The sequence below is a fragment of the Peromyscus californicus genome, unplaced genomic scaffold (assembly GCF_007827085.1).
Source record: "Peromyscus californicus insignis strain IS unplaced genomic scaffold, ASM782708v3 Scaffold_2__1_contigs__length_46816999, whole genome shotgun sequence".
Lineage (NCBI taxonomy): Eukaryota > Metazoa > Chordata > Mammalia > Rodentia > Cricetidae > Peromyscus > Peromyscus californicus.
The window spans coordinates 23,092,048-23,099,900 of record NW_026294540.1 but is presented as its reverse complement, the minus strand read 5'-3'; positions in this window follow the sequence as shown (position 1 = coordinate 23,099,900).

The following is a 7,853-nucleotide window of genomic DNA, read 5'->3' as shown; positions in this document are numbered from 1 at the left end:
TGTGTCCTTGTTGTTACTCTATTTGTTGGGTAGTGTGATTGTTGATTGTTGGGTTTATTGTTATTGTTGGGTTTGCTATCGTTATTGCTGATTATTATTGTTGATTGTTGGGTTTGTTACTGTTATTGCTAACTATTGTTGTTGATTGTGGGTTTGCTATTGTTATTGTTGATTATTATTATTGATTGTCAGGTTTGTTATTGTTATTGTTGATTGTTGGATTTGTTGTTATTGTTATGTTTGTTACTCTTACTGCTGACTATTATTATTGATTGTTGGGTTTGTTATTGTTACTGATTATTAGTGTTGGTTGTTGGGTTTGTTGTTGTTACTGTTGTTTTGGAATTTAGTGGTTGCTGTTTGTGCCCTGCTAGTGGCTGAACCCAGGACCTTACACATGCTAGGCAAGCATCCCACCTCTGAGTTACATGCCTGCTCTCTTTATAATGCTTTTTTGCCTCCAATTTCTCAGCCATGTAATCTTTGATTGCCTTTTGATGCAATGAAAATTTTGCAATACCATTTTTTGATAGCAAACATGGTTGACCAAATTTGTTTTGAATTACTGGGAGTTTAGAGATGTTGATTTGCACATCAAAACTTGTTCTTAGTAATATTGTTTATTGAGCTCTTTCCTTTGTTAGCTATAAAATGTGGATCCATTTCTTGTGCAAGGACTCATCTCAAATACTATAACTTGATTTCCCTGTGTAATTGGGAAATGAACAAAATATTTTCCTGCTTGCAGGCACCATTCAACACACTATGACACCAGATGTGAGAGGACAGGATTTCCCCACATACCAACCAAAGTGACACTTCAAGGAATGCACCAGCCAGCTGTCCTGTAATTCAATTCTATTTTGACACAGTCTCCCTGACATGGCATCTGATCCCTTAAGTCAGATGCTTGAGCTCACAAAATTGTCTTCATGTTAAGTGCCAGGCTTGGCCAAGTCCAGATTGTGACCTGTACTCCTGACCCACCAGAATCCACTAGGGATTCTCAGAGTCTATTTCTTGGGTCCATTCATTGACTAGGGTGGCTCACATCTCAAGGGAACATTAATTACAGTCATCTATTTATTATCAAGGATATTACAGTGGATAAAATTGAAGACCTAGAGAGAATGTATGTACAGGCTATGTATTGGGGAGGAGCGGAGGGCTTCCTCTAGATATTGGGGAGGAGTGGAGGGCTTCCTCTAGACTGGCTAATCAGACCGACTTCCTAAAGTGATGTTCTACTTTCTAAAGGTTCCACGACTTTTCAAAATACCTCCAACATCTGGAAAGCAAGTGTTCGGGCATGTGAGTCAGTAGGGGAACCTTTCACATTTAAACTGGGACATCTTTTTACTCCCTATGTATCTCAGGTTCTCTTTGAACTTTCATGACTCCTACCTTAGCTTCCTACGTGTTCCTTCTGCGGTTTTTAAAGATTTGTTTTTATTATTTTTAAATTATGTATTTGGTGGTGTTATGTGCATGTGAATTCTGGTGCTGGTGGAGAGAGGGCTGAGATACCAAATCCCCTGTATAGGCGACTGTGAACCACCTGACTTGGGTGCTAAGAACTGAACTCAAGTCCTCTGGAAGAGCAGCATGCACTCAATTTCTGAGTTATCATTAAAGCCTCCCCTCTGCCCCAAATTTACTTATGTGTATGTATCCCTGCCTGTGTGAATGTATGTGCACCATGTGTGTGTGGGTGGCTGCAGAGGCCAGAGGACATCGGAGTCACCTGATGTGGGTGCTGGTAACTGAACCCAGGTCCTCTGGAAGAGCGCTACACACACTTAGCTGCTGATCACTCCCCCGGCCCTGCCTTTCACATGTTCATAGAGGCTCCATTACAAAAGCATGATGGAAGACACCGCCAGCCATGAGTGCTTGCCATGCGTACATGCAGCCCTGGGCTCATCCCCAGCACTGCATGCATGGGACATGATTGTAATCCCAGCACTTCGAAGGCAGAAGGGTCAGAAGTTTGGGATGGGCTAGAAAGATAGCGCACTGGTTAAGAGGGTCGACTGTTCTTGCAGAGGACTCAAATTCCATTCTCAGCACCCACATCTGGCAGCTCCAGGGGATCTAAGGCCCTCTCTGACCTCTTTGGGCACCTGCACTCACCTGCACATAGACCCACACATATATACATAATTTTATAAAATAATAAAAATAATTCTTTTTTTTTTTTTTTAAAAAAAGGAAGTTTAAAGTTATCCGCGGCTACATTGTGACTTTAAGGCCAGTGTGAGCTACATTCAGCCTTATTTTAAAAAAAGCCTCTGGGGTGTGTGTGTGTGTGTGTGTGTGTGTTTGAATGAATGTCTTTTTCTCATATTTCAGAGGGCACAGGACATATACAATGGACCTGCCACCTTGCTCATTCCAGACTATCTGTCTCAATTAATCCAAGCTGTGGTTGCCTTATTGTGCTGGTGCCCTTCCTTCTCTTGTTGGCAAACTTCTTGTGATGTTGATGCACACTGAGCTTATTATAGCCAACTAAAATCTTTTAATTTTCACACATTACTAAACTGGTTCTCTTCCGGGCTGGAACTGAGCAGTTGAAGGTACAGCTCTATATAGATCCAATTAAATTCCATATTTGTGTGTGGGAGTACGTGTGGGTATCTCTCTCTCTCTCTCTCTCTCTCTCTCTCTCTCTCTGTGTGTGTGTGTGTGTGTGTGTGTGTGTGTGTGTGTGTGTGTGTGTGTACCATAGCATAGTTATAAAGGTCAAAGGACAACTCGAAGGAGTCAGCTCTCTCCTTCCACCATGCGGGTTCCAAGGATCAAGCTCAGCCTGTCAGACTGGAGACTCTTCCCCACTGAGCCATCTCACTGGCCCTAGTCTTTTTTCCTGAAATCCTTTTCCTCTTTCATCCTGTTGACCCACACTTCTTTTCCTATAATCTTAAGACACTGGCTTCAGCATGTCTCACCTGTTCATGTGACTCACAGCTCTCTCCAGAGAACAAGTTTCCTCTTGGCACCTAAGACAACATCCCCCAGAGTCTTTCAAGAACATTTCTCCTGGAATGTATTTGAATACAACTATTAATGTCACAGTGATTGTTTACATTCAGTATGGGGCCAGAAGGTTTTTCAAGTCTCTTTCTTGTGAAATTTCATTTTACAAATAAACTGTCTAGGGAAAAAAAATATTAAAATTCTCCTTTACGAAATAGAATCAAGAATTTTAACTATCAGTGCACCATGCAGACCCAAGACATTTGGTCCAGAAAATGAAGTGAAAACATTTTTCATTGGAACCTTCTGAAATCTAGATCATGTGATCCCAGGATGTTAAAAGCCTTCCTCTTTATTAGTGCAAGAAGGGAGTTGATGTCACTGATGCTGAGTTAATATGGGTGGTCTGTGTGATAATTCAGTGTGATGCTTAGTTTGATCATCTCTCCCAAACCGCAAACAGGAAGCAGAGAGAGTACATTCCTTTGAAACCTCAAAGCCTGCCTCCAACCTTACCAATGACACACCTTCTCCAGCAAAGCCACACCTCCTAAGCCTCCCCATACAGCCACCAACTGGGGACCAAGTATTCAAATGTCTGAGACTTATGGAGGATATGTCATTCAAACCACCATGTGGACATTCCAGAATCACCTGGAAGAAAATCTCAATGAGGGGTTGTCCAGATCTTTCTGAGCCATTGGTAAGTCTGTAGGGAAATGCCTTGATTGCACGGATGTAGGAAAAGCCAGTCTACTGTGCATAGTGCCATTCCCTGGTTTGGAGTCCTGGACTGTATTAGACTAGAAACGGCAATCTGACCTTTAAGCGTGCATGCATTCATCTCTCTCTGCTCTTGACTGTGGGTGTGATGGGACCAGCCGCTTCAACATCCTGCCACCTTGATTTCCCTGCTCTGATGGACTGTGTAACCTGGAATTTGGAGCTAGGGTGAACTCTCTTCCTCTATGGTACTTTTTACCGGGGTATTTTCTTACAGAAACGAAAGGATGGAATTAGGACATTCAGGATGTGTTTACAACGAGCTTTCCCAAAGACCCACACTTGGTCTGCCTCCAGGAAGCCGTATCAGAGTTGAGACAAAATGAGGTATCAAACCTAGGCAAGGAAACAGAATTTAACAGGTGCGTGAGCATCTTGGAAGAAAAGATGTTCCAAGGAGAGACATGTGTGCTCCTCCCTTTAGCTCTCAGAATATTGAAACAATAGACCCTAAGAAAATGGAATCTCTTCTAGAGTCTCCTGCTGGGAGAAAGAAAAAGCTGAAGCCTGGTGCCAATCAGAAGGGGAGCTTGTTTCCTAGGAGAGGCTTTCACACAGTGCTGATAACTTATAGACCATCATGCAGGCAAGCATTTGAATGTGTATGTTTATTGGGGGTTTTTTGTGTTTGGTCTTTTTGAGGCAGGATCTCATGTAGCCCAGGCTGGACTGGAACTCTGGAACTCGCTATGTAGTTAAGGCTGGACTTGCACCCCCGGTCCTGCTGCCTCCAGCTCCCGAGCACTGTGATTAGACTCCTGAAGGCAGCTCCTGACCTGCACCACGTGTACATGTCCCCTTGCTCTCATCTCACCAGAGCACAAGAGGTGCTGCTGGCATTCCGTTCATATAATTTTCTCCCGGGAAAATAATTAGAATTTAATAAAATTTTTTAGCAATTACAAATTCACAAGTTGATAATAAACACTCGTTTTCTTTTTAACAAACATTAAAACATTCAGAAACAGTTCCTCTGGGAATTGTTGTGATTTTTTTTTTTTTAAATATGATTGTGAATCAAATTATCAATTCCAACAAAATTGGAAGGGGGGAATGTGTAATCTAAGAAAATGAACTCTGGGTGTTTGATCGCTTTATCAGTACCCTCTGCCTATAAACATGGTCCGCTTATCAATGATGACTATCTAGTCATCAAAGTAGGCCTTGTTAGCTAAGTGCTTGTCATAATTTCAAGTTTTTCACTGACTAGGCCTGGCCACCGGCCAAGATATTCCAATTAAGAGTGTGTTGTTCAGGGGCTGGGAAAGGTGGCTCAGCAGTTAGGAGCACACTTGAAGTTCTTGCTGAGGATCTGAGTTCGGTTCCCAGCACCCATGCAAGATGGCTCGCAACCACCTGTCTCTCCAGCTGGAGGGACTCTGACCCCTTCTGGCCTCCACAGGCACCTGCACTCCTATGCACGTAGACATGCACACATACACATAGGTAAAAGAGGAAATCAACATATTTTCAGCTTTACTGTCCTGTCGCATTTAAAGCCCTGTGAAAACTGATGGTTAAATTCTGTCTTACAGAATGTGAAGTACAAAACGTTAGCTATTCTCTGCACCTATGGGACTGTTTTTTGCCTTTCCTCTTTGTTCTTTTTCTTCATTTTTAAGTTTTATTTTTCCTTTTTATTTCTGCATAGGTACATGCATATCTCTCTGTGTGTGCCATGTGTGTATGAGGTCCCTTGGACAGAAGAATGTATCGGATGCCCTGGAACTGGAGTTACGGGCAGTTGTGAGCCACTCAATACAGGTATTGGAAATAGAACTTGGATTGCCTGTAAGAGCAGCGAGTACTCTTAACCTCTGAACCATCTCTTAACCCCTGTGGTCTTATTTTTCTAATGAAAATAATCTACTGATCCTGTTCATAAGAGGAACATATACTGCAAATTATTGCTTCTGGCAGTATCTAATTTGGATTCTGTCAGCTTCATAACGCTCCATAATGGTAGTTGAGTAACCGTCTAAAATGCAGAGTCCCCTTGTCCTATCTCAAGGGTCCTATCTTTGGTCAAGAGGAGCAAAATGATTAATTGATTAATTATTAGACAATTAAATAGGTGTGGAAGGCTGGGAAGAGGCCTCAATCAGCAAAGATCTTGCCATACAAGCATGAGGATCTGAGTTCGATCCCCAGAGTACATGTAATCAAAGTGTTCACTCAACTCTGGAGCTGGAGAGGAAGAGAGGATTCTGGGGCTCTCTGGCCAGGGAGCCTAACTGAATCAATGAGCTCCTTTCTCAAAAATAATATGACACTTGAGGTTGACATCTGGCTACACACACACACACACACACACACACACACACACACACACACACACTTACAACCCATAAACACTACATGTCGGACACCTTGCTGAGTATCTTCTGAGTCGTTGACTTAAAGAGCTGAACCGGAGAGGATAAGACCAGGGCTTGAAAATGACCTCCTGCAATCTGACCTACCTCCCACCTTTCAAATAACAGCTTCCGTGTGAACTAAAATAAGCTAGCGTGACATCTGGCTTGTGTGGCCCAGCTCAGGCAGATAAAACTAGTGCAATCCAATTCCCACCAGAACTGAAGTGAAAAGGCATAGACGTGCTTAGCCAACAGAGGTAGGCAAGCATCAGAGCTGAAAAGTCGTACACCCATATGAAAGAGGGCAGATATTTTTCAAAATATACTGGAGTGGACTGAGTGCCCAGCCAGAGAAGGAGTAGCAGAGGAAGAATTAATTCATCCCAACATATAGCTTAAAGCAGTAGAATGTGGGGGGTGGGGGGGGGGGCGGGGACGGTCTCCATTTGGGAGAAATACTTCTACAGTTAAGGTGAGTTTCTTTATGAACAGTCTGGTGCATGTCATCCATTCCATTCAAAGGAGGGCAGTCTAGATTGGCTGGTGTACAGTTCAACAGTAGAGTGCCTGCCTAAAATCCCCTTGTGAGGGAATGAAGATGTGGCTTAGATGTAGAGTGCTTGCCAAGAATCTCCCACTGAGAGATTGGGAGTGTAGCTCAGTGGTAGAGCACCTGCCTAGAATCCTCCAATGAGGGGCTAGAGTGTGACTCAGTGGTAGAACACCTGCCTAGTATCCTCCAGTGAGGGGCTGGGGTGTGACTCAGTGGTAGAGCACCTGCCTAGAATCCACCAGTGAGGGGCTGGGGTGTGGCTCAGTGGTAGAACATCTGCCTAGTATCCTCCAGTGAGGGGTTGGGGTGTGACTCAGGGTAGAGCACCTGCCTAGAATCCCCCAGTGAGGAGCTGGGGTATGGGTCAGTGGTAGAGCACCTGCCTAGAATCCCCCAGTGAGGGGCTGGGGTATGGGTCAGTGGTAGAGCACCTGCCTAGAATCCCCCAGTGAGGGGCTGGGGTGCGGCTCAGTGGTAGAGCACCTGCTTAGAATCCACCAGTGAGGGGCTGGGGTGTGGCTCAGTGGGAGAACATTTGCCTGGAATGCAAAAAGAAGGGGGGGCTCTTAGTTCCATCCAAGTACCACAAAAAGTGAAAAATAGAAACAGGTTGTAATCCCTGCATCACTACTATTGTAAAGAGTAAGAAAGCCACAGTGTGTGTGTGTGTGTGTGTGTGTGTGTGTGTGTGTGAAGACAGAGGAAGACAGAGAGAGAGGGAGAACAAACAGGTCTCACATGGTCTAGAGGACCTCAGATAAACGTTGGTTCATTCTTGTTTTAAATCATAATGTTAAGAGACTACAAGTTCACAGTGTTTCTGTATAATAGGTAGCTCATGCTTCCCTAAGTCAGGGGCTCTGGCCTACTTCATCAATCCCCTAATGAAAGATGGAAGACTCCCAGGAAGTATTAATTGATCCACTGAAAGCTATACACCGAACACTTTCTAAAGCATGCACACATACAAAATCCAAAGACCCAGGCTCCTCATTCATCTGGCTCCATAAATCATCCACTGTGTTGCCGTGATCTTTTCAAAGAGTGATCTTTTCAAAGCCAGAGAAGCCCATTTCCAGTTATCCGTGTCAGTGGGGAACAGGAGTACACTGAATAATGAAACCCATGAGTAATCTATACATTTAATTTTAGTAGTTGCTTCCCGCCCACGTGAAAATTTC